Below are 25,290 nucleotides of genomic sequence, written 5' to 3'. Positions count from 1 at the left end.
CAGGAGGAAAGAAAATCCTCAGGTATATAGTGTGTAACTGATCCCAAGGCATCCAAATGATTTCAAGCGTGTTGCGCTCTTAAGAATTTATGACCCAGACAACAGTGGCTGGGGTCAGAGCTCGCCCTGGCCAGGCTACTAGAAGGACTGGCCTTTCCAATGGAGCACAGCCCTTTATTGTTCTTTCGTCTAGGAATGGAGTTTCAGATCAGAATAAATTCAAATGCTCGAAAACCTCTTGCCCCAAGCATAAAGGTTGAATCCCCTGGCACAGAGCAGGAACTCTCCAGAGGCTGTAGGTTTGAAAATACATGGCCAGGAAAGAGAGGGGAAAAAAATGAAAATGTCAACAGTCTAGAGTCGACTCTCCCTGGTTACACTGACAAGCACATAGGGCTCCACCTGGTCAAAGGTAAGGCCTGAGGCAGCCATGCCTACACAATGAGATGACTGTGACCGTGGTGCATCTGTTTGTTCCCAAATCCATGACGGACGTGGGCAGTAGCAGAAACCAGTAAATATCACAAGTGAATGAACACAAAAACAAAGACAGAAGATTGGAATCACTGAAGGAAAAATCAGCCGATTAGAAACCACCAGCCCAATTGTTCACTACTCATTTCTAATGTAAACAGAAGTTCAAAAGAGTCAGTACCCTCAGGATAACTGAATAATAGATGAGGGAGGTTTCTCTCTAGAGGAATAGTCCAGCTAATAAATGAAGAGGAAGTTTGCAATTTTTGCAAACCCCAAGTGAAAGCATGGGTCTAGGCAACGGTCATTTACAGTCGTTAACTCTACAGAACATCACAGAAAGAGACAATAGGCTTTACATACCCTAATGGATATACACACACCAGCAACACACACACGTGCGTGTGTGTGTACATCTCAAATATGAATCTGATCCAGTCTCGGAATCCAATTACCCATTCATAGGAAACACAGGGACAGAAGAACTCATTAAATATCACCACAGGTATACAATCAGCCAGACACAGACTGTACAAAATCTGCAAGACAAATGACATGGCTTCTCTCAACAAATAAATTATAAAAGAAAAAAAAAAAAGGGAGGGACGGGGAACCTGTAGATTAAACAACACATAATAGGCATGTGAACCAAATCCAACAGTGAAACGTGCTGGGTCTTGATTGGAACAAATCAATTCTAAAAAGATATTTATGGGACTTCCCTGGTGGTGCAGTGGTTAAGAATCTACCTGCCAATGCAGGGGACACGGGTTCTATCCCTGGCCTGGGAAGATCCCACATGCCGCGGAGCAACTAAGCCCATGCGCCACAACTACTGAGCCTGAGCTCCAGAGCCCGCGAGCCACAACTACTGAGCCCGCACACCACAACTACTGAGCTCACGCACCACAACTACTGAAGCCGCGTGCTGCAACTACTGAAGCCCATGCACCTAGAGCTCATGCTCCGCAACAAGAGAAGCCACCACGATGAGAATCCCGCACTCCACAACAAACAGTAGCCCTGCTTGCCGCAACTAGAAAAGCCTGCACACGGCAACGAAGACCCAACGCAGCCAAAAATAATAAATTTAAAAAAAAAGGGGGGTGCATCATCTAGAGGTACCACCCTGGCGTCTGGCAACTCCTTTAAGAGCCATTTTTAGGGAACATTTCAGAACTAGTAAAGTTGTTGGTTGCCTAATCTGGTATTTAGTCTCCCCTTTTAACTTAGTAATATTGTCTGATTTTTAACTAAGAACAAGGCCATGTGAAATACATTTCCCAGATTCCCTTATAACTATATATGGTACTGTGACTAAGTTCTGGGCAAGAGTCTGTAAGCAGAATTATTGTGTGCAACTTCCATTAAGTAGGGGTGCCCATCTTCATCCCTTCTTTCTTGCTTGCTGAGATATAATGGCTGGAGCTTGAGCAGCCATCTTGAACCATGAGGTGACAGCACAAGGATGGTAGAGCAAAAACGGAGAAGGAACCTGAGTCCCTGATTAGAGTGCAGCCCTGGCCTCCTTATCACTGGGCTCCTTTATGTGAGAGAGAAATAAATAAATAATTCTATTATATACAGCTGAACCTAATCCTGATACACCTGGGATTACAAAGCTATGTTACAGTGGGTGGAACAAGTATAGTCATATATCCATACAAATGTATAAAAATGCCCATAATTTGAGTACTGTTCCAGAGAGAATCACTGTGAGCTGGGGTACACAAAGAGGTATCATGGAGTTGGGGAGAGAGAGAACAAGCAGAGACAACCAAGGAAACGGGGACATGAGAATCATAAAACTTTCATTAGGTTAAATAGGCTGCAGCCCCAGGATGAGTAACCAGGCTATATAAAGAACACCCACAAACCAATAAGAAAAAGAAAAAGAAGCAAAAAGCATGAACAGGCTATATCCAAAAGAAGAAACATAAATGAAAAGACTGCCTTACTAGTCTTCAGAAGAATACAAATTAAAACCACAATGAGATTTCATTTCTTATCCATCAGACTGACAAAAATAAAAAAGCTTTTACAAAACCGAGTGTAACAGGATACAGAACAACAGGAACTCTTATACATCCTTGGTGGGAATGTTTAGAGAACAGTTTGATGATATTTGGCAAAGTTAAAGATGCTCATATCCTACACCCACCAATCTTGTGCCTAGTACATACCTCAAAGAAATTCTTGTCTGTGCACATCAGGAAATGTGTGTAACAACATTCACAGTAGCCCACGAATAGCAAAAAAATCTGGAAACTATTAAAATATGCATTGTCATGGAAATGACTTAAACAAAAATGTGGTATATTCAGCCAGTGGAATATTACATAGCAGTAAAAAATGAAATACCACTGTACCAAATGGTCTGGATCAATCACAGTATTAACTGAAAAATGCAAGTCCCAGAAGACTATGATATCATTTGTAAAAGTTCAAAAATAATTATTTTAAGACAAAGAATGATAAACAAAAAATTCAAGATGGTGGTCACCCCTGGGAGAGCAGACCGGGGATTGAATGGGAAATACCAGTTTCATATAAGTTATTGGTAGGTAATGTTCTAGTTCTTGGGCAGGTAGTAGGTTAAAGGCTATTCATTGTAACAGACATTTTTGTACAGACTAAAAACACCATTGTATCATGCACCAAGGATTATGATTAATCTGATTCTGTGTGTCCAAAGGCCGTCTTTAAAAAACGGAATGCATTTACAAAGAGGTGAGAAAGAACATACACCAGCTTACTGACAGATTAAGACCAATGAGGCAGGAAGCAGGAGTGAGGGATGGAGTAGTAAATGGTTTCTATCTCATGTTTTGTTCTGCTGTCACTTACATATTCATTTCAAGAAGAATCGTTTCTTGTAATAAACTAAAGCAGTAGAGCGCAGTGGTTCAGTACACAGACTCTGGAGCCTGACCACCAGAGACTGCATGTCGACTCTACTACTCCTTAGCCGTATGGCAGGTTATTTAATTTCTCTGTACCTCTGTTTCTGCTTCGGAAAAGGGGGTGATGATAACAGTGCCTACTTCACTGGGCCATTAGATTAAATGAGTTGGTTCATAGTTCCTCTTCACAAATTAAACCCTTCATGAGATTGGCTATTATTATGATCTTTAGTCTAACTCCAAACATCTACATGGGAGACAAGAGCTGAGCAATTATCTGGTCCAGACCAGCAAATGATCCTGGTCAGTTTTAGGCCCAAATGTGTCCACTTCTCTGATCCTTGTAGCCTCTGTAAGAAGCGCAGTGCCTCGCCCATTCCAGGTACTTATTAAACGGTTGATAAATGAATGCACGCTGCCTCAGTTTACCTATCATGTCTTTGGCTGTCTGAACACATCACTCCTAGATGCCTACCCAGCATGTCCTTTCTCCCAGCTGCTTCCTTAACTGACCCTCTGTCAGGGGTGGTAATAAGCACAGCTTAAAAATTGCATTTCCGAGACTTCCTTTTGGCAAGGGGTGGTTTTGTCACAAAGTTCTAGCCAAAGAGACGGAAGCAAAAGTCTGCTAGGGATTTCAGGGAGGGCTTTGGTTTCCTGACAGAGGTGCTATTTCTTTTCCTCAGAACTTTGCTTCTTTCTGCCTGTAATTGGATGTGGGGCTGGAGACGCTGCGGCCTTCTTATCGCTACTAGGCTAAGGGCAGCAATGCAGATAAACAGGAGCCTGGGGCACTAGAGATGCTAAGCTGCAGCACCACCTGGTCCTGATGACCTCTGCACTTCTTATGTGAGAAAACAAAGGCTGTGGTGGTTTCCAAAGATGGGCCCCAATAGGCTCCACCTTCCAGAATTCAAGACTTCCGTCTTCCTTCCCACACTGAATATGGGCTGATGCTGGGTCAGTTCTGGACCTACACCATAAGAAGGTATAGGAAGCCCTGGGCTGCCATGTTCTAAATCCAGCTACTGGCTGGCGAGACCATGTGGAAGGAGAGGTTCTGAGACTAGAGAGAGGGGTCCAGCCATCTCCAAGGTGCCATGTGAGTAAAACCATCTTGAGCATATTCCAGCCCATCCATCTTCTGACTCCAGCCACACGAGAGACCCCAATCCAAACCAGCAGAAGAGGGACTTCCCCAGTGGTCCAGTGGCTAAGACTCCGTGCTCCCAATGCAGGGGGCCCAGGTTCGATCCCTGGTCAGGGAACTAGATCCCACATGCATGCCACAACTAAGAGAGTCCGCATGCCGCAAGTGAAAAGCCTGCACGCCTCAACTAAAGATCCCACATGCCGCAACTAAGACCCGGGGCAGCCAAATAAATAAATAAATACTGAAAAAAAAAAACCCCCAGCAGAAGAGCCATCGAGCCTCAGTCAATCAGAGATTCATGAGAAATAATAAACTGCTATCATTTTAAGGCATTAAGTTTGGGGTCGCTTGTTATATAGCAGCAGAGAACTGAAACAGACCTCTAAGTGTGTACGCCACTGCACAAGTTCCAGGAAGCCAAATATATTCCTTAACTGAAGTACCACCAAAAAAAGAAACTTGCCAATAGATCACAAACTCCTCTCGCGTGTTCTTCTTTCCAACAAAGATTGTTAATAGGAAAAAACTTGAAGTTTTCTCTCTCTTATTTGGCAATAAGTACTCATTAAGCACAACTAATCTGTATTAAGCGTGAGGAATCTATTAATCACTTTTGTAATTAAAAAGCATTTAAAGTAGATGGTTCAGGGACTTCCCTGGTGGCGTGGTGGATAAGACTCCGCACTCCCAACGCAGGGGGTCTGGGTTCGATCCGTGGTCAGGGAACTAGATCCCACATGCATGCCGTGACTAAGAGTTCACATGCCACAACTAAGGAGCCCGCATGCCACAACTAAGGAGCCCACGTGCTGCAAATAAGGAGCTGGCGAGCCACAACTAAGGAGCCCTGGAGCTGCAACTAAGTAGACCACATGCTACAACTAAGGAGCTGGCGAGCCACAACTAAGGAGCCCGCCTGCCACAAATAAGACTCCATGCAACCAAATAAATAAATAATAAAAAAATAAAATAAAATAAAAAAATAAAGTACGTGGTTCAACATTGTGCTGGACCTGGTGAGAGCCCTCAGAAAATACATCTCCTATCTGGGCAAGAGGCCTCATTATACTAATGCTACTTCCTATTCATTCTCAAAGGCTTAGAGCTTAACAAAGTGGCTAAGCAGGCTGGATGTCTGCAATCTAATTTTTAAAAGCTATCAATAAAAATAATAATTTGGAGGGAAAAATCAACTAGAAACAAAGGGAATGCACATCAGTAACAGCCAGGTCAAATAAATTATGGTACACCCACACCTCCATGTGTTACACAGCCCTTAAAAAGAGCAAATTCGAGCATTACCCTGAGAAACTGGAGGCATTTCCACACAGTATTGCCATGTAAGAAAAGCAAAATGTGGGAAACTGACAGCAATATTATCCCTTATAGGATAATATTTCCCCCATAGGATTATATAACCATGGAAAATTATGTGGAAAGATACATACAGTACTTGATTGTTCCCATGGGTGAAGGATTGTAGGAGGATGCTTGACATGGGGGTGGGGTAGAGAGGAGCCCACAAAAAAGGGACTGGAAAAAATTTTAAAGGGCTTGAAACCAATTCATAAAAATAATTACTATCCCCATTTAGTGAGTGCTCAATGCACTAGACGCACTGCTAACTAGGTCACCCCATCTCACTTTTAACTTCTCATTTAAGGCAGGTACTATTAATTATTCCCATTTTCCAGATAAGGAAACCGAGGTTTAGTGAAGATAAGTGCTATGCCTAGAGCTCGGGCAGTGCTGGGACTTGAACATTATGTGCAACAGGGCCCCCAACACAACTCCAAAACCACTGCACTTGGAGCTCAAAGGACACAGTCAGATGTCGTAGGAGCTGCTCCTCTGACACTTTGCACATTCTTCTAGTAGCAGCAGGCACTGAGGTGTGATGATGTGTGTGAAGGCAGTACACACCTCAGTCCCTCAGTGCCTCATGCTGTTGGGAGAAACCCGAGAGGGCTGCTGAGCTCGCTCTGTGGAGCTTTGGGAAGCCCTGCCCAAGATATTTTTACAGAATCGATTGCTGACACCGGGAGGAAACAGATGAGGAGGTGTCAGCTATTACACAGACTCTTGGAGGTTCACCATTTAATTAAAACCTGTTCAGCCCCAGAACAAGAATTATTGCCTGTTAAAGCAGGGGAGACCGAAAAACTCTGCCTGGACAGTTAATTCTTATTTCCAAGGTATTCCCTGACCCCCACCACTGCAGGAACACTCAAGAGGGCCTGACGATAAAGTCGGCTTTCCATATACATGGGTGTGTGGGTGTGTGGGTGGGTGTGTGTGTGTGTGGGTGGTGTTTTTGACAAAGCCTTCCTCACCTGAACTAACCTGCACACATCCTCTGCACTCACTAGGGCCAAGGCCATCTGTTCCATGCCACATGCACCCATGCCGCTGCCAGGGCCCAGGCTGCACAGACGGGAGGGGCTGAGGGACGAGAAGTCAGAGGGCCGGACACTGCAGGGAGGCCCGAGGACCACTGCGTGACCAAGGGGGGGTGTGTGCACGCCACCGCCCCACCCTCAGTTGCAGATCTGAGGATATGTTGACATTCTCCTCAAAACCCAGATAGGAACAGCCACCCTTCCTCGGACACCATCATAAATTCACTCATAAAACAGTTTATCCCACACCTACCACATGCCAGGAACTGTTCTACAAGGAGAGACAGAAGTACCTGTGCTTTCCTGGAGCCTACAGTGGGGGAGGAGGGGATAAGAAACATGTCAAGTGGTCATGCCATGAAGAAAACTAAAGCAGAGTAAAGGGCCAGAGTGTGATGGAGAAGGTGCTGTTTAATGTGGAGAGAGGCCTCACTGAGAAGGTGACATTTGAGCAGAGACCCGAAGCGGGTGGGAGCTTTGGGGATACCAGGGAAGTGTTCCAGGCAGAGGGAACAGCCAGGGCAAAGGCCCTGAGGGAGGAACAGCAGGAGGCCAGTGTAGCTGGAGTACAGCCAGCAGCAGCTGAGAAGTCAAGAGACAAGGTCAGACGGGGAATTTGGGGGGCTGGGGGTTGGGGTGGGGGCGGGAACAGCTGACACTGAGCACCACTCTGTGCCCAGGCTGCGAGCACTTTACAAAGGTGATTCATTGGAAAGGTGAGTGGGTACTGCTATTTCTCACTTCATCGGATGAGGAAACTGAGGCCCAGAGAGGGAAAGGAACTTGCCTGAGACCACACAGCTCATCTGTACCAGGCTGGGATGCCCCACTGGTACAGAAGTTTGCATCCCCTGGGAGCTCAACATTCACGATGCCTTCTCCGGGGAGAAATATCCTCCATTTCCTTCTCACTCCCTCAACGCTCCGCCCACCCTTTCTTCACAGTTAGCAGCAGACAGGTAAACATTTCATGGGAGAGGAGGGAAAAAGAAAACAAAAAAAACACGGGTCTAATTCCCGAAAAGAAAAAACACGCTATTAACTTCCTCTCCTCTACAAGTCACTACCAAACTTAACAATCACCACTCACCTGAAAGATGTTCCGAGCACAGCCTGGATCACAAAGTAGGCAGGTGACTATGAGGGGAGCTCCAGGCTCCCGGCTCCAGTCCCGTCCAGGCCAAGGCCACCTGCCTGCTCTCAGCAGGCCGCCCCGCCCTCGCCCTCCCTGTCGGGTGGGTGGTGCCTCCCCACAGCCCGCTGTGGGTGTCTGGAATGCGGAAGCGGGAACCTGCCGTGCCAGCTTCTAACAGCGACTTACTCAACAGCCGCAAGAAAAACACGCCAGCCACCGGAGTTCCCCGAGAGATGGCTGGTCTCTGCGAACAGGCGAGTTCCCAAAGAGGGCTGTTTTGCCAAGGGTCCCTGTGGGGGAGGGAAATAAAAGGACTCCTTACTCATCAGACACGTGGCCTGAGGAGCCTGAATGGGCTTAAGTGAAAGCTCAAGGTAACAAAGGCGGCTGGTCGGTTACCTTGGATCCAGGAACAGGCCACCTGTTCGCTGACAGAGCGGGGGTTGGATCAGCGCCCAGAGCATCCCCTGCCCTGGGCTTGCCCGCTTCATTCACAGCCGCACACACCAAAGGTGGGCTCCTTTCCCCATGCAGATGGGGGAGCTAGCTCGCAGGGGCAGCGTCGCTTAATGATTAAGCACTGCTGCTGGACTCCTCCGGCCAGCTTGGGAAGCACAACGGAATGGTTCTGCCTAACAATAACAGCCCCCAGAACCCTAACCCCCTCCCCGCACCCTGCCACCACGCTCACTCTGCACAAACACTGTTCTGAGCACCTCACGTGAATTACTTCCCCCAACCCTCACAGCCACCCTCTAAGTCAGCACTATTAGCATTCCTATTTTACATAAGAGAAAGTTCAAGAACAGAGAAGTCACAGGCTAAAGGTCACCCAGCAAGAAAGTGGTGGGGCAGAGGGTTAAGCCAAGCAGAGCAACTCTGGGTTTCCAGTTGTTAACCGCTGCACTACATCTCCTCTCAAGAGGAAAGACAGGTCCGCCCAACTGGGCCTCAGTTTCCTCATCCGTAAAATGGGGTGAGTGTGGGGTGTCAGTGAGAGCTTAGAGTGAGCGCTTAGCCCTAACGCACAAAAATGCTCAATAAACACCAGCTGCAGTTATCACATGCTGCCCTCAGATTCAATCAGGTTCAGCTTTTATCTTCAAAACAGGGGGTAATTATAGTCACAGAGTTTAAATTCTGGGCAGCTGAAGGGAAGAAAAAAAAAAAAAAAGAACGACTCTTACTGTCCTTCTTTTCATCCACAGAAAAAATATACAAAACATCTACTCTGAGTCCTGCATTAGGACTCAGTGATAAACAAAAACCACATAAACCCTGCCCTCAGGGAGCTTACAGTTTCCTGTGAATAAACTGGCACAAAATATTGAAAGAACAAGATACAGCATGTGTACTGAGCGGTCACTGTGGGCCAGGCGCTGCAGTGCTCTAAATGCTTTACGTGCCTGAATGCACTGAACTCTCTCAACAACCTAGGAGGACAGTACCATTACCACCTTAAAGATATGGAAACTGAGGCACTGCAAGGCTAGTGGCTTGCCCAAGGTCACACGGGAGCCTGAGATGGAACCAGGACTTACGCCCAAGTAGTCTGGCTCCACAGCCTGCGCTTCATTCCTCAGTCCCTCGGCAGTCCTGCAGGGCAACGGCTTTATACCGGGTCCATAAGCAGTAGCAACAGGCACCCATAGGAAATGTCAGCCTGCAAAATGAATGGTCACTTTCATGTGTTGTTGGGAGGAGAGGGTGGGATAATTAAATTAAAACTGTTCAATTAATGTCACATTTAATATGTTAGTAGCAGGGGCCACATTCTTTTTTTTTTTAATTCCAAGAAAAAAAAATTTTTTTGCCATATTTAAAAATTTTATTTTATTATTTTTTTATACAGCAGGTTCTTACTAGTTATCTATTTTATACATATTAGTGTATATATGTCAATCCCAATCTCCGAATTCATCCCACCACCACCACCACCCCTGCCACTTTCCCCCCTTAGTGTCCATACGTTTGTTCTCTACATCTGTGTCTCTATTTCTGCCTTGCAAACTGGTTCATCTGTACCATTTTTCTAGATTCCACATATATGCGTTAATATACGATATTTGTTTTTCTCTTTCTGACTTACTTCACTCTGTATGACAGTCTCTAGGCCCATCCATGTCTCTACAAGTGACCCAATTTCGTTCCTTTTTATGGCTGACTAATATTCCATTGTATATATGTACCGCATCTTCTTTATCCATTTGTCTGTTGATGGGCATTTAGGTTGCTTCCATGACCTGGTTATTGTAAATAGTGCTGCAGTGAACATTGGGGTAGATGTGTCTTTTTGAATTATGGTTTTCTCTGGGTATATGCCCAGAGGGGCCACATTCTTGAGCACTTACCACCGTGAGCCAGTTACTGGGGGTAAGCACCTGACCCACATCCTTTTTTTGTTTGTTTTTGGCACTGTGCCAGCTTGTGGAATCTTAGTACCCCAACCAGGGATTGAACCCGGGCCCCAGCAGTGAAAGTGCTGAGTCCTAACCACTGGACTGCCAGGGAACTCCCTGCATCCTATTCTTTCATCCTCACAACCACCGTACAAGGCAGTCCTCAAAGGGGGAAACTGAGCCTCTTTGAGGAGTACCTTGAATAGGAACTGGTCAGAAGCAGAGAAAGGAGATCCAAGTGTTTCTGAGCAGACTGAGTGCACTCATGGACCCTGCACACTGCCCCTCAGACTGCTGCCTCGTCATCCAGCTTGGGTTTCTCTGAATGTTCAGATAAAATATTTTGTTTCTTGTCAAGACCGAGAACTCCTATGATACAGGGACTCTATATACACATTCTTGAAGGTGGAAATGATTAGAGAACAAAAAGCTATGTCCTGAATCAGGTAATTACAAAATGAAGTTGGCAAGGACAATGACACAGAAACATATAGGTACTATGCTTCCACTTTGTTTCCCTAACTTCTGTAGCAGATCCAATTGTTTGCCTACCCAATATCCATCCCCCTCTCCCAGTCTTTTCCTAAATAGTACTCCAATTTTATTCCTGTAGTGGCACTCCTCCCAGCAGTCCTGTCCTTCAGGTGAGGATGCTTTTAGCCCCAGCGCTGACAGTAAATCCTGATTGGCCCTTGCCTGTGTTTTGCCCAAGCATGGTCATGTGTCACAATGCTGGCCAATGAGGTATGAGGGGAATCTGGGAGGTGGGGTGTCTTTGAAAGGTTTCCACGCTCCTAAGAGAGACACAGTGAGAGATGCCCTCTTTCTGCTACTGGATATAGCCTTGTCAGGGTGTGATGACCAGAGCTGTGACAGTCATCCTGTGGCCACAAGGACATCCTGAGGACACAGAAGACACACCAAGGATGGTGGAGAGGGCTGGGCTTCTTACAGGCATTGTGGAACTGCTTAATTATTCTACCCTGGTGCTGCCTATCTATGGACTTGTTAGAAATGCAAATTATCAAGCCAGACCTACTGAATCAGAGGCGCTGGGTGGGGCCCGGCAATATGTGTTTTAACAAGCCCTCCAGGGGACTCCGGAGCCTGCTCAGGTTTGAGCACCACTGCAGTAGCACAAAGTGATAAAATGTTCAGAGTGTGGCCTCTGGAGTCAGGTTCCCGGGATCCAAATCCTGTCACCACCACTGTCTAGCTGTTGGGCAAGTTATTTAAATTTAGTTGCCTCATCTGCAAAAGGGGAATAATAAGCATACTTACAGCATTGTTGGGAGGCTTAAATGAGTCACTTTGTGGGAAGCGCCTAGCACAGTGCTTAGCATACAGTAGACATTGTATAAATGACCTATTTGCTGCTGCTGTTGTTGCTATTAACTATTGTTTGCAGCCAAAGGCATACCAACTGACACAACTTTCTGACTGAACTCCCCCAAAGCTGGATCCATAAGTCTTTTCACCTCCAGGACCCAGCCCAGCGCCCTGGGGCTCCGTTTGTGTGACTCTCTGGTCAGCACAGGGTTGTGACACACAGGAGGGGCGGAAGGCCTTTCTCCCGAGTCCAAACCATCGTTCTTCAGACCTCCTCCCACAGCCTGAGCCTCCACGGTCCCAGCAGCTTCTCCCGGACACTCCAGGCTGGGTACTCTGCCAGCTACTCTGCCCAGTTACTGATACAGAATGGCCACAAGTTCTGCCCAGCCCCAGAGAGCACCCCTGCCATGTAAGTCATGCCAAACAGCTGGCAAGAGTCCAGGGGTGCCCTTCCCTCTGGGAGCTATCTGTGATTTCAAAACTGGTGGCACCAAGATGCAGAAAGCCAAAGAATGACTAATACCACCCCTAGATAAGGCTCCAGTAGGAAGAGGGAGCTTCTTGTCAGGCTTAACAGCAGCCAGGGGCTATGGGTGGGGCAGGGGTTTTTCACACACTGGTGTCGCTGACACTGTTGGGCCAGTCATGAAAGAGATGTGTGGGTGCAGAAAGGGGGTCCCAACCTCTGACCACCAACCCCTGGGGCAAGAAAGGATGGGTCAAGTTCCTGGACGCTGGAAAGGAAGCTATTAGGCTGAACGTCATAAAACTGCCAATATTCAACCACTCTTGACCCACAAAAAAGCAATTTCATTCGATTCAACCTAATATAAGCCAGGAAACTGACTCAGTGCAGTGTCAAGGAACTGGTAAACAAGAATTTGGGATGGTGGTGGCCTCTGGGGAAGGGAATTCGGTGCTTTATTTTTGTCCCTTTGGTTCCGTGTGTGTGTCCACTATTCAAAACTTAGTGAAATTTATCCTTTTACAACCTAAATGGGACAATAATTAGAAAAAGAATAGATACACGTATATGTATAACTGAATCACTGTACTGTATACCTGAAACTAACACGACATTGTTAATCAACTATACTCCAATATAAAATAAAAAGTTTTAAAAAAAAAGCTTAATGAAATTTAATAACTCAATCAACCCTGCAATATCGCCCATCTCAGAGAATAGACAAGGCTGCACTAGTTGCAAACCCGACACCTCTCTGCCCTCATGCCTTCCCACTCTATCCTCCTCCACTCTGCTCTGAGCCACTGCCTCAGGGCCTTTGCACTGGCTGCTGCCTCTGCCCAGAAACCTCCACTGCTCACACTGCCTCACCTCCTTTAGGTGTGAACTCAAGCCACCTCCCAGGGAGGCCATCCCTGGCCACCCTGTCTAAAACTTCAACACCCTCCACCCTGATACCTCACATCCCCTTTCTTAATTTCTTCTGCTTAGCATTTATTACCATCTAACACAGTATACATCTTATTTATCTGTTTACTGTCTGAATTCCCCACTTGAATGAGAGTCCCGGAAGGGGAGAAGCCTTGTCTGCCTTGCTCACTGCTGTAAACCTGGTACCTAGAAGAGCATTCAGCTGGGTGAACACCTGTTGAATGAGTAAGTTTAAAAGTCAGGGACTTCCCTGGTGGTCCAGTGGTTAAGAATCCACTTTCCAATGCAGGGGACACGGGTTCGATCCTTGGTCGGGGAACTAAGATCCCACATGCCGCGGGGCAACTAAGCCCACACGCCGCAACTACTGAGCCCGGCGCTCTAGAACCCACGCACCGCAACAAAGAGCCTGCACGCCGTGACAAAGACCCAGCGCAGCCAAAATAAAATATAAATAAATAAAAACTCAGAATCAGTGTCAGTGTTTGGGGTTTGCCACCCTCAGATCCAACATGTGCCAGGTCTATACTGAGAAACCCGGAAAAAGCAAGCCGCCTAAACTGGTGACAGTGATCCTAATGTTCTCTCCATGCTGGACGCCACCTCAGAGCCTGTGAAGGAAAAGGAAAGGCAGAACTGATGAGGGTGCTGGAGGCAGATACTTGAGGGAGCCGGAGGGACTGCAGGACTTCGCCTGCCTTCCTCCCGCAAACCAAGAGCATGGTATAAAGAGCTAAGCATCAGAACAAATGCCGCCAGCCTCGGGCAGGATCAGTGCCGAGCTCCTGTTCACATCAACCACTGCTACCCATCTAGCAAGCAAACCCCAAGCAGAAACCCCCAAATGAGGGTGCCCTCTTTTCCTGCCACTTTCACACAAGGATTTCTGCCCCACACTGACTTGCTGTTCAGTTAGAGACCCCAAAAGAACAGATGCAACAGGAATCTCTGCTTGATGTGAAGGGGGAAGAGTGAACGTATGCTGTCAAGGAGTTTTATCTGCTGGCTTGATGAGAAATATCATCAGGTCCGTGGCACCGGCACATGCTGCATCTTGCAGCGTTGTCAAAAGTCAAAAGAACTGAAAGGGGGCACTTTCCCTGCCTCCCGCTGCAGGGCTGGAGGCAAACCAAATGCTGGATTCTGGTTCCATGTGGGGCCCTGACAAAGACACATCAGAGGAAGGATCTGCGCACGGCTGTCCTGAGGGGAGGATGGGGGGAGGATCTGAGGCCTCCTGCTGGAACACGTCTTTGGAAAAAATGTGGGAGGCGCCCCACGGTCAGGTGCTGGAGGGAACCAGATCTCAGGGAAGAGGGACTTCTGCAAACTGACTCAGAGAACCAGCGCCCTCGTGGTCAGTGCTCAGAGCAGCTGGGGAAGCGTGTGGCCTCTGCAGGCTCGCTGATGCCCTCGCTGTGGCCGGATGCTGCTTTACCAAAGGGGTTTCCAGAGCTTTGAGCCAAGTATTGACTCGTCTGATGAAAAAAAAAACAAAAACCCTTTTTACTATATAAGTGAACTGGGCAGAGGCAGGGAATTCCTCCATACTACACTCGAGCTTGAAACACACAAACGCTGAGTGAAATTTGTTATACTTGCTTCTAACTTTTCACGGTGAGATGTTTCAAGCACACAAAGGTGAAAAGAAGAGTATAGGGCTTCCCTGGTGGCGCAGTGGTTGAGAATCTGCCTGCCAATGCAGGGGACACGGGTTCGAGCCCTGGTCTGGGAGGATCCCACATACCGCGGAGCAGCTGGGCCCGTGAGCCACAACTACTGAGCCTGCGCGTCTGGAGCCTGTGCTCCGCAACAAGAGAGGCCGCGATAGTGAGAGGCCCGTGCACCGTGATGAAGAGTGGCCCCCGCTCACCGCAACTAGAGAAAGCCCTCGCACAGAAACGAAGACCCAACACAGCCAAAAAATATAAATAAATAAATTAATTAATCAATTTAAAAAAAAAGAAGAGTAATAAACCTCCTCTAGCCAGCTTCAACAGAATCACCTCATGGCCAATCTTCCTTTATCTCTTTACTCGTCCATACACTTCGCCCCCTCCACTCCCTGCCCATCCATATTATCTTGAAGCAAATCTCAGCTGTCTTAACAGTTCATAGGTATTTCAGAATATAAGTATTGGCTTTCCTGGTGGCGCAGTAGTTAAGAATCCGCCTGCCAATGCAGGGGACACGGGTTCGAGCTCTGGTCTGGGAAGATCCCACATGCTGCAGAACAACTAAGCCCGTGCACCACAACTACTGAGCCTGCACTCTAGAGCCCGCAAGCCACAACTACTGAAGCCCGTGCACCTAGAGCCCGTGCTCCGCAACAAGAGAAGCCACCGCGGTGAGAAGCCCGTGCACTGCAACGAAGAGTAGCCCCCGCTCGCCACAACTAGAGAAAGCCCGCGCGCAGCAACGAAGGCCCAACGCAGTCAAAAATAAAATAAATAAAATAAATTTATAAAAAAAAGAATATAAGTCTTAAAGATTAGGGCTTTTTCTTAAGCAGAACCACAGTATCATTATCACACCTAAAAAATTAACAAGAATTTCTTAATAATGTCAAATATCCAGTGCGTTTTTGTTATTTAAAAGGGTGACTTCCCTGGTAGTCCAGGGGTTAAGACTCTGCGCTTCCAAGGCAGGGGGTGCAGGTTCAATCCCTGGTCAGGGAACTAAGACCCCACACGTCACGCAACGCGGCCAAAATAATTAAAAATAAAAAAATAAAGAAAGGGGAAGTGCAGGTTCCAAAATCACAGAAAAACCCCACACCCAGAGTGATGGTCAAGCCTCCAGGCCCAAAGGGGCCTGAGACTTGCTGCGGGGCTACCCTGGACCAGGAGATCAGAGACCACACGTGGAATAGAGAGGCTACAACTAGTCAGTGTGGTCTTGCTTGACCACCCCATTCGGCTGTCTGTCGTCCACAGAGAGACCGCAGAATGAGCGTTTAAGAGCCTGGACTTGGCTTGGATTTGAATCCTGACTTTGACACTCACCAACTTTGTGATTTGCACTTCTCAAGATCTGAGTTTCTTTACATAGGCAATGTGAATAATAAGAGTACCTATACCATGGAGTACTTATGAGGATTAAGTGAGCTATTACATGAAAAGCGCTCGGAGCAGTGCCTTGCACACAGTAAGAGCTCAATGAATGCTGGGTCGTATCAATAATTCAGCCAACAGACACTTAGTGAGCATCTTTTACACGCCAGGCACTGTCCAGCAGTAGGAGGTAAGAGTGGTTACAAGGTTAAAGCTCTCATGAATTACCACCTGGAAACAGGGGCTGGCACGAGGTCAACCACCTGAGGACATGAACAGACTCAGAATCTCCAGCACCTGTCTTGTCTGGGTAGGAGAAACAAGCACTCCTTGCTCCTGAGATGGGGAACCCTGAACCAAGAGAGTAATTAAGGGTCTAGAACAATGACTCCCATAGATGAAAGAGTCCCCTTCCCGCTATCCCCCAGCCCAGCAATGCCTCTGGATCAGAGCAAGGGCAAGATTCACACACTGGGTAAACTCTGCCGTCGCTGAGCTCACAGGAAAAGGCCACACAGCTCCCACAGGAGGCAGACAAAAGAGAAGAGAGGCTTCACACCCAAATAAGCTGCTTGCTTAGAATGGGCTTTCAGTAGGCTGCGTCCTTTTCTCGTTTCCTTCACTCACCCTGCCCACCGTCCTCAGGGCCCAAAGACCCTTCTCCTTCCTGGGAAGTAAAGACCTGTTCCCAGGAAACCTCGAGCTCATCGTAAGGAGGGGATCAGCCAGTCACGCAGGTCTAAACCAGCACTCCAGCACCAATATACAACTCGAGGATCAATGCTGACAGACTCCGGGAATGCATTTTGTGTGATGAGTCCTTCCTATGGTTTCTGTGGCTCAAAGCTCAGACCCCATCCCTCAAACCCTCAAACAAACACAAACACAACATATACAACAGAGATTGAAGAGATTTAAGAGTATGCACCTGAGTTCAAATTCTGCCTCCATCACTTCCTAACTGTGAGCAAGTGGCCTCTCGTTGCCAGACCTCAGCTTCTCCATCTGCAGAGCGGGGATGATCCGAGTCCCTGCCACCTCAGAACACAGGTCACACACGCCAAGCACACTGCCAGGCCCAGAAGGTGCCTTTGATGGATGATAGCTGTGAGTTTAGCTACCCCTGCCTATGATAAATATGCTTTTCACCACTCATCTGCCCTTATTCACCAAGATAAAACAGGGATGGCATCTTTGACCTATCACCTAGGATATGAGTCTCATACCCTAGGTCCACACTGTCCAATACATGTGGCTACTGAGCACTTGAAATGTGGCTGGTGCAAATGGAGATGCTGAAGGTGTAAAATACACATTGTATTTTGAAGACTTAATGTGAAAAAAAAAGAATGTAAAATATCTCAATAATTTTTATACTGACTACATGTTGAAATAATGCTTTTTTTTTTTTTTTTTTTTTTTTTTGGCCATGCCACACGGATCTTAGTTCCCTGACCAGGTATCGAACCCGTGACCTCTGCACTGGAAGCACAGTCTTAACCACTGGACCACCAGGGAAGTCCGAAATGATACTATATTGGACTAAATAAAATATATTATTAAAATCAATTTCCTGTTTCTTTTTACTCTTTTAAATGTGATTCCCCATAAAATCTTAAATTACGTATATGGCTCACATTGGTGGCTCGCATTATATTTCTAATGGACAGTACCGGTGCAGACCCTTGAGAACCAGAGTCTTCTTATTTGACTTCATACTGTCAGTGTCTAGCATGGTGCCTGGCACATAGGCTGGGTAGAAAAAAGTGTTTCATAGATGGCTGGATGAAAGATGCTCTCCGTACTTTTCCTGGTCTTAAAAGCAACCACTACCATCCTCACATCTAACCAGGCCTGCCCTTCATTCAAAATAGTGCACAACCCTTAAGGTCAAAGCTACACCAGATCAAAATGGACACAGTCACGGTGGCTGGAACAGGTCCCAGAGACCCTGCAGGGCCAGGCATCACCACCTTAATTACTGGACTGCATTTTAATACTTTAACAGTCCATAAAGCTGGTCTGGTGCTTAGAAACACTCTTTCCCTGGCTGGCCCAAGTCCTCTTGCAAAGCTCACCCAAATGGGACACCACCTTGTTCACGCTCCTTCGACACCACACCTCATTTCTTGCTAACTTGCGTCTGGTGTGGCAGCCACGCGGTCAACCTTGTTTTATTTGAGGACAGGTTCTGCTGAAGGGCCTTCAGTTTTGAAACAACCAATTAAACATCCCAACAGAAACTGACCCCATCGTGTCTCACTGTCGGTGGAAACGATGCCACATCCCCAGACCACTCCTGCTGCCACATGAATGAGGTACTAAATATAGTCCGCAGTGCTTTGCATGTCAGACGACATGGAAAGGAAATGCTGCATCCACTTCTTAAACTCGCCTCAGCCGACTAAAGAGGGCCTGGGAAGAGGAGTTTGGCCTATGGGTGAAGAGCCTGGACCCTGGAGTCGGCTTCCTCCTCTGTAAAGTGAGTTATCTTCCCCGGACCCTTGTGAGGATTCACTGAGGAAAAGTGTGAAATGCTTAGAAGAGCACCAAGTACAGAGTAAAGTACTAGGAAATGTTAGCTGCTATTATCATCATTATTATTATTTTACAAAAATTAAAGTAGTGTGAACTTGAACAATGGGAATTCACTCTTCTCCAGCCACAACGATACTGTTTTTGTAGCAAACTCATTCTCACATCTGAGCCTTTGCACTTGCTGTTCCCTCTGCCTGGAAATAGTCTTCCCGCCCAGCTCCTGGCACAGCTGATGCCTCTTGCTCATTCAGGTCTCAGCTCACGTGACTCCCCTTCAGAGAGGCCTGGAAGGCCTTCCCGGGCCACACAAGCTAAAGTAACCATCCCTGGGACTTCCCTGGTGGTCCAGTGGTAAAGAATCTGCCTTCCAATGCAGGGGACTCGGGTTCGATCCCTGGTCGGGGAACTAAGGTCCCACATGCCGCGGGGCAACTAAGCCCGCGCACTGCAACTACTGAGCTCACGTGCCTCAACTAGGGAGTCCGTGTGCCGCAACTAGAGAGAAGCCCGTGTGCCACAATGAAGAGCCCGCGTGCTGCACCAAAGACCGGATGCAGCCATAAAAACAAGTAAATAAAATAAAATATAAACATTAAAAAAAATTTGAAGAGGAAAGCATACTTTATTTAAAAAAAAAAGAAATCCCTTCCCCACCGCCAGTCTGCCCCAACGCCTCTCTCCATCACCCCCACCCTGTTATTTCCTCCATCTGAAATTAAAACCACCTGAAGTTACCTTGTTTATTGTGTGTCCCCTCAGCTAGAATGTAAACCCTAGGAGAGCAAGGATCTTGTCTGTCTTGTTCACTGTCCAGAGTTTATGCTGTTAGCCACTATGCTATATTGACTATGTACCAGAATGCTTACTGGATGTGCGTTTGTGAATGTAAAAGAAATCCCAGAAACAACTTAAATGTCCAGCAATAGGGAGATGGTGGTGTGGAGCATGGTCTGTCCACACTGAAGAATGCGTGTCTAGCCGTTAAAAAGAATGAGTCAGGGACTTCCCTGGCGGTCCAGTGCTTAGATGCCGCACTCCCAATGCGGGGGGCCCGGGTTCGATCCCTGGTTGGGGAACTAGATCCCACATGCTGCAACTAAGAGTTCTCATGCCGCAACTAAAAGATTCCGCACACTGCAACTAAAGATCCTGCATGCTGCAACTAAGACCCAGCACAGCCAAATAAATAAATAAATAAATTTTTTTTTTTTTAAAAAGAATGATTCAGATCTGTATGTAATGACTTGAAAAGATATACCCTATCAAATATTTAAAAAATCAAGGGCTTCCCTGGTGGCGCAGTGGTTGAGAATCTGCCTGCCAATGCAGGCGACACGGGTTCAAGCCCTGGTCTGGGAAGATCCCACATGCCGCGGAGCAACTAGGCCCGTGAGCCACAATTACTGAGCCTGCGCATCTGGAGCCTGTGCTCCGCAACAAGAGAGGCCGCGATAGTGAGAGGCCCATGTACCGCGATGAAGTGTGGCCCCCACTTGCCACAACTAGAGAAAGCCCTCGCACAGAAACGAAGACCCAACACAGCCATAAATAAATAAATAAATAAATAAAATTAAAAAAAAAAAATCAAGTTACAAATATGTGTGTCTTGATCCCTCCTTTTTTGGGGAGTGGTGAGGGAGAAGGAAGAAAACAGTCAATATTTGCATACATACATCCATATAAGTATAGAAAGAGGTAAGTGAGAGCATCTACCCGAATTTCCAAGGGCAGAGAATCTACTTTGTTCTCTCAGACATCTCCAAAACCTGACACTGGATACTCAGTAAATACTCATTGTCTGAATAAATGGTTGTCTTCGGGGGATGGGATTTTGGAGTGGAGGGTGGCACCTATTGTTTTCCTTATGTGTCTCTGTATTGACATGTTACTATGAGCATGTATATCTCCGCATAACTTTTTAAAAGCCAAATTCAACCAATTCACACACACACACACAAATTAAAGCCATGACCAGAGCAGTGCTACGAAACAGCAGTGTCAGTCTTAAAGAAAGCACAAATGCACAAACTGGTCCAATAGCATCTCATTCTAACGGCTAAAAACAAACCCTTTACTTTAGAGGAAATGACTGTTCAATTCTTTTATTAAAACATACAGACATTTAATTTAGATTTGGGGAATTAAACACATAACAAGGTTAATCTGTTATCATAACCTGTGTCATTTTTTTACACCGAAGTTTGAAATATAACCGCAAGATACCTTTTACAGGGAAAAAAAGGCGCCAATCACTGCACATTCTAAATTCCATTTTTGATTTACCGCCTAACAACTGCAATGTCTGAAAAACAGGCTCATGTTTAACTCTGACCATTCCACACAGACTGCTAAAAAACCCACATGCTGTTGTCACTAACAATTAAGACCAAGATTTTTTCAAGTCATTGCTTTATTTCCTCAGATTTAAAAAAGCACTTAGGGGGAATTCCCTGGCAGTCCAGTGGTTAGGACTCAGCACTTTCACTGCCCAGGCCCTGGTTCGATCCCTGGTCGGGGAACTAAGATCCTGGCAAGCCCTGCGACGCAGCCATAAATGATTAATTAATTAACTTAATAAATAAATAAATAATAAAAAAGCACTTAGGCAAATTTAGTGGTCAGCACAAATTTGAGACCACCGGTTCCCATCTCCAAGTGCAATTACAATGAAAGATCTGACAACAGACTCACCCTAAACGGAGAGCTAATGAATTCCCTGCCCAGCCTCTTCCCTGGTATGTATGCTACCTCCCAAAATGCTCAGGATGGCCCTTCCCACAGAGGATATTCTAAGCCGCTGACACGGTGTAACTTTTCAGAAAGAAATTTAGCGACTCAGCCGAGCTCTGCCAGGCTAAAACTGTAGAAATGGGCCCCCTGAAAGCCAGGGCTTTACTCCCGACTTGTGGCCATTGCAATCTGGCCAAGTCCGTAGTGCCTTCTCGGCACCCTACGAATACAATGTTTCACATACATCAATCCTCGGTGACCTGAAAGAAACAACTCAATCTTGTTGGAAAAGGCCATATTCAGTGGCCAAGGGACAATTTCAGTGCCCACAAGATGGGAGATCAAGAAGGGCCAATGAAATGGTTGCTATGAAATAAGACAGCTCCATCCTTCTTGCCAATCAATTAGACCTGGGAAGCCTGGGGGAGAAGAGCAACTCCCAAGTTTCTGGCTTGGTCCATTTGCCAAGATGGTGACTACTGGGTCTGAGAGGAAAAGGAGTTTAGGTTGAACATTTTGAGTTCATGGTACCCAAGGGGACAGTCACCAGAGGACATCACGGAACACGGGCTCCACATCTGGAGCTGGAGCTCAGGGTGCTAATAGGGCTTTGAGACAGAATCAAGTGCTGGCAGCAGTGGTACAGTACATAAAGCACTAGAGTGAATGTGTTGGCTTGCAGGGAGGAGTGTGTGAGAGCTGAGCGGGGGGCTGCTGATAGCAAGTCACTACCATTTCTTCTCAGGCCCTTATACTGCAGTATGTTCCACAATTTAACATCTGGTGAATAAAAATTGGGGCGGTGGGGGGGGAGACATTAACCTTGTCGCTGCTCTGCCCTGTAAATACAAACATAAGCAGCAAAGGCCTATCAAGAAAAACAAAAGAAAAAAAAAGAAAAACAAGACATGTTTATTAAGTGCTTACTATACACCTGGCCCTGTGCTGAACACTAAATATGAATTATCTCCTGGGATCATCAAAGCAACCCTAGCACAAATGTCCTATGACTACCATTTCACAGATGGGACACTGAGGCTGGGAGTGAACACGTGGGGTAGCTCAGGGCTGTCACGTCACATACCACCACAGTTAGGCAGTCTCTGGGCCAGATGGAGAACACTGAAGAAGACAATTATAATATATAAGAGCTGCTACTTAGTGAGAGATGGCTCTGGAGTAGGAATACAATCTCAGCAAATCCTTACAACCCTCTGAGGCTGATATTGTTACCCCATTTTACATAGATGGAACCTGACGCTGCAGGAGAGGAAGTCAACCAGACCAGTTTTGAGTCTGGCCCACTGGAAGACCAACACTACAGCCAGAGCCCCACCCTCAGGGGGTCTCTGAGAAACTGGAAAAACGCTGAATAAATGGTACTATTAAATGCTGACTATGTGCCAGCTGCTGCTCTAAGCACTTCACAAATGGTATTCTCATTGCATCCTCAAAACGACTCTACGAGGTGGCTACTATTAAAATCCCATTTTATAGACAGAGAAACGAAGGCATAGAGCAGTGAAGTCTGTCGCTCAAGGTCACACAGCTAGTAAATGGTAGAACCTAATGGTTGAACTTGGCTCTGCCTCCCAAACCAAAGCTCTTAAACAAAATAATTTCAGTTAACAGCAGCCACCCTGCATTGAGGGCCAACTATGGACTCGGCTCACCCTCAACTTACCACATTCGGTCGATAATACCTTCACCCCATTTCTCGGGAGCTAACAATAACGCAAACACGTAATAAGTGCCTTCTATGTGCCAAATGCTTTATTCACCAGATCTCAACATTTCAACAGAATTCCCAACAAAAGACAGACACTATTCTTCCCCGGTTAGACTGAAAGGGGAAACTGAGGTTCGGCGCGGTTTCCCTATATCGCACCTCCCGAGTGGCAGAGCCAGGACCCGAACTCACTGCTACCCGACTCCCATGCCACGCTCTTCGGCAACAGCGCCAGGTAGCTCGTCTGGAAAGTTGAAGCATGCGGGCAAGAGACCGGCCAGGTCCGGAGGGCTAGAGTCCCGCCGCCGCCGCCGCCGCCCCCAACAACCGGTGCCCACACCCGGCCGTCCGCCCAGTCGCCCGCCCGCGCTGACCCTCGGGGTCCGAGGGGACACCGATTCCCCACAACCCTTGCGCGAGGCCGACCCTGCACCCGAAGCCACATACCTGGGCGTCCCGGCTGCCCGCCCAGCGGGCCCCACGACCACGGTATCCAGATCCGCGCCGCTTGCTGGAGACGCCGCCAGCTCTTGTGGCCCGAGTGACTTCCAGGCTGCCCACTTCCAAGCCGCTTCGCGCGACGCCTCCTGGGAACTGTAGTTTCGCCCTAGGCGGCAGCAAGCTGAAAAAGGCCTGGTGCGCAGGTGCTGCCGGGAGCTGTAGGCGCGGGGCCGCGCCGCCTTCTGGGAATGGTAGTCCACCTGTCGCCTCCGTGCCTCTGGAGTCTCCAGAGTACTTCCGCAGCCCCGAGGGGCGTGAGGGATGGAGGCGTGCCTTCTGCAGACTCCAGCCCGTTGACCGCGCTCCTCGCTCGGCGAGGGCGGTTTTTCCCTTTTTCCAAGCCCTGTCCGCCTCCTCCCTTCCTTCAGTGGACGCTCTTCCTCCCTCTCCGCAAAGCGCGAGATACTTACCCCGAGGGCGCGAGCCTCGGGAGAGGCGGGAATAGCGGAGCAGCGCGCTAGACCCCCAACCGAGGGGAGCCTTGGAGAAGGGCGTCTATGCGCGCTCGCGCACGCGCGCTCGCCGGCCAACTCCGGCCTAAATTGCCGCGGGCTCCCGCGGGGAGGACTTTTTTTTTCCTTTCGAACGCGCGCGCGCGCGCGCGCGGGGTCTCGCGCTGGGCTTTTTCCTGCCGGGCGCGCGCTAGTGCGCACGCGCGCTCACTCCCCTCGCCTCGGTCAGTCTGCCGGGCACGGGGCTGGGGAGCTAACCGTCCTGTTGGTAGAGTCCTCTCGCAGCATCCCCAAGGTCTCTCCTCAGGCCCTCCTATTCTAGGTCTGTTCCTTCACATAGCTTCTGAGTGCCGCCACACACGCCGTGCCCGTCCCTAGTCGGGAGTGCAGTCGTCGCAGGTAACAGGCGCGGCCCCGGTCTTGAAGAGGCGGACACGCCCTTCTTCCCTCCGGCCGGAGAGCCGGGACGACCGAATGTGTTGGGATTCGGGTCTGGTCGCCTCTCCCCGTACTAGGCGGCTCCGGAGCTCTGCCTTCGACGGGAGTCTCATGACCATCACCCAGGGGGTTGCCCTGGAGGCCCGGTTACCTACCATTCATTCGTTTATCGCACATTCTTAGGGTAACCAGTGTTTGTTGAGTACTTACGGCCTGGAAAATTTTGTTCAAATTTAGTCCACCTGCTGGCATAATCAAGGATCCGACCCCTTTTTTTCAAAAAATGGATGTTGCCACTCCGACTCCACTAGGGGTTACCGAGGGAACTGGCTAGAATTGCAAGGCTGTCTGGTCAAGAAAACCCAGTCAATACCCTTCGCACTTCATCTTCCTTCCAAGAAGATGCTCAGTAAGACTTGAGCTGGGAAGCATATATTTCTTCTTCCTGAGAGAGGGCAGAGGGTCATTCATTTGCTCATTCATTCAACAAAAATGTTTTAAGCACCTACTTCATGCCAGGTTGGGTGATTATGAGGACACGGGAGAAATCAAGATAGATTGGGTTCCTACTCTCAAGGAGCGAAGTCCACACCACCACCAGACGGTGATAATTTAAAGCAGTACTATCTAATAGAAATATAATGCAAGCCAAATATGC

General features: G+C 47.7%; 1 protein-coding gene across 7 annotated transcripts in view; it reads right to left on the bottom strand.

The window, feature by feature from the left end:
* The window catches only part of SIPA1L3 (signal induced proliferation associated 1 like 3), a 240,868-nt gene extending 216,619 nt beyond the window's left edge, over positions 1–24,249 (bottom strand). For 3 of the 7 annotated variants that reach the window (XM_057534113.1, XM_057534120.1, XM_057534121.1), the window contains exon 1: positions 23,689–24,249. The gene's annotated coding sequence lies outside the window, so the exon portion shown is untranslated. Of the gene's footprint in view, positions 1–8,019; positions 8,187–8,250; positions 8,355–9,605; positions 9,728–23,688 lie in introns of those variants that run through there. The other 4 variants (XM_057534114.1, XM_057534115.1, XM_057534119.1 and 1 more) reach the window with 4 other exon arrangements.
* Between the last annotated feature and the right edge of the window lie 1,041 nt (positions 24,250–25,290).

Source organism: Balaenoptera acutorostrata, chromosome 19, assembly GCF_949987535.1.
Source record: "Balaenoptera acutorostrata chromosome 19, mBalAcu1.1, whole genome shotgun sequence".
NCBI classification, from domain to species: Eukaryota; Metazoa; Chordata; class Mammalia; order Artiodactyla; family Balaenopteridae; genus Balaenoptera; species Balaenoptera acutorostrata.
This window is presented reverse-complemented; position numbering and strand designations above follow the sequence as displayed.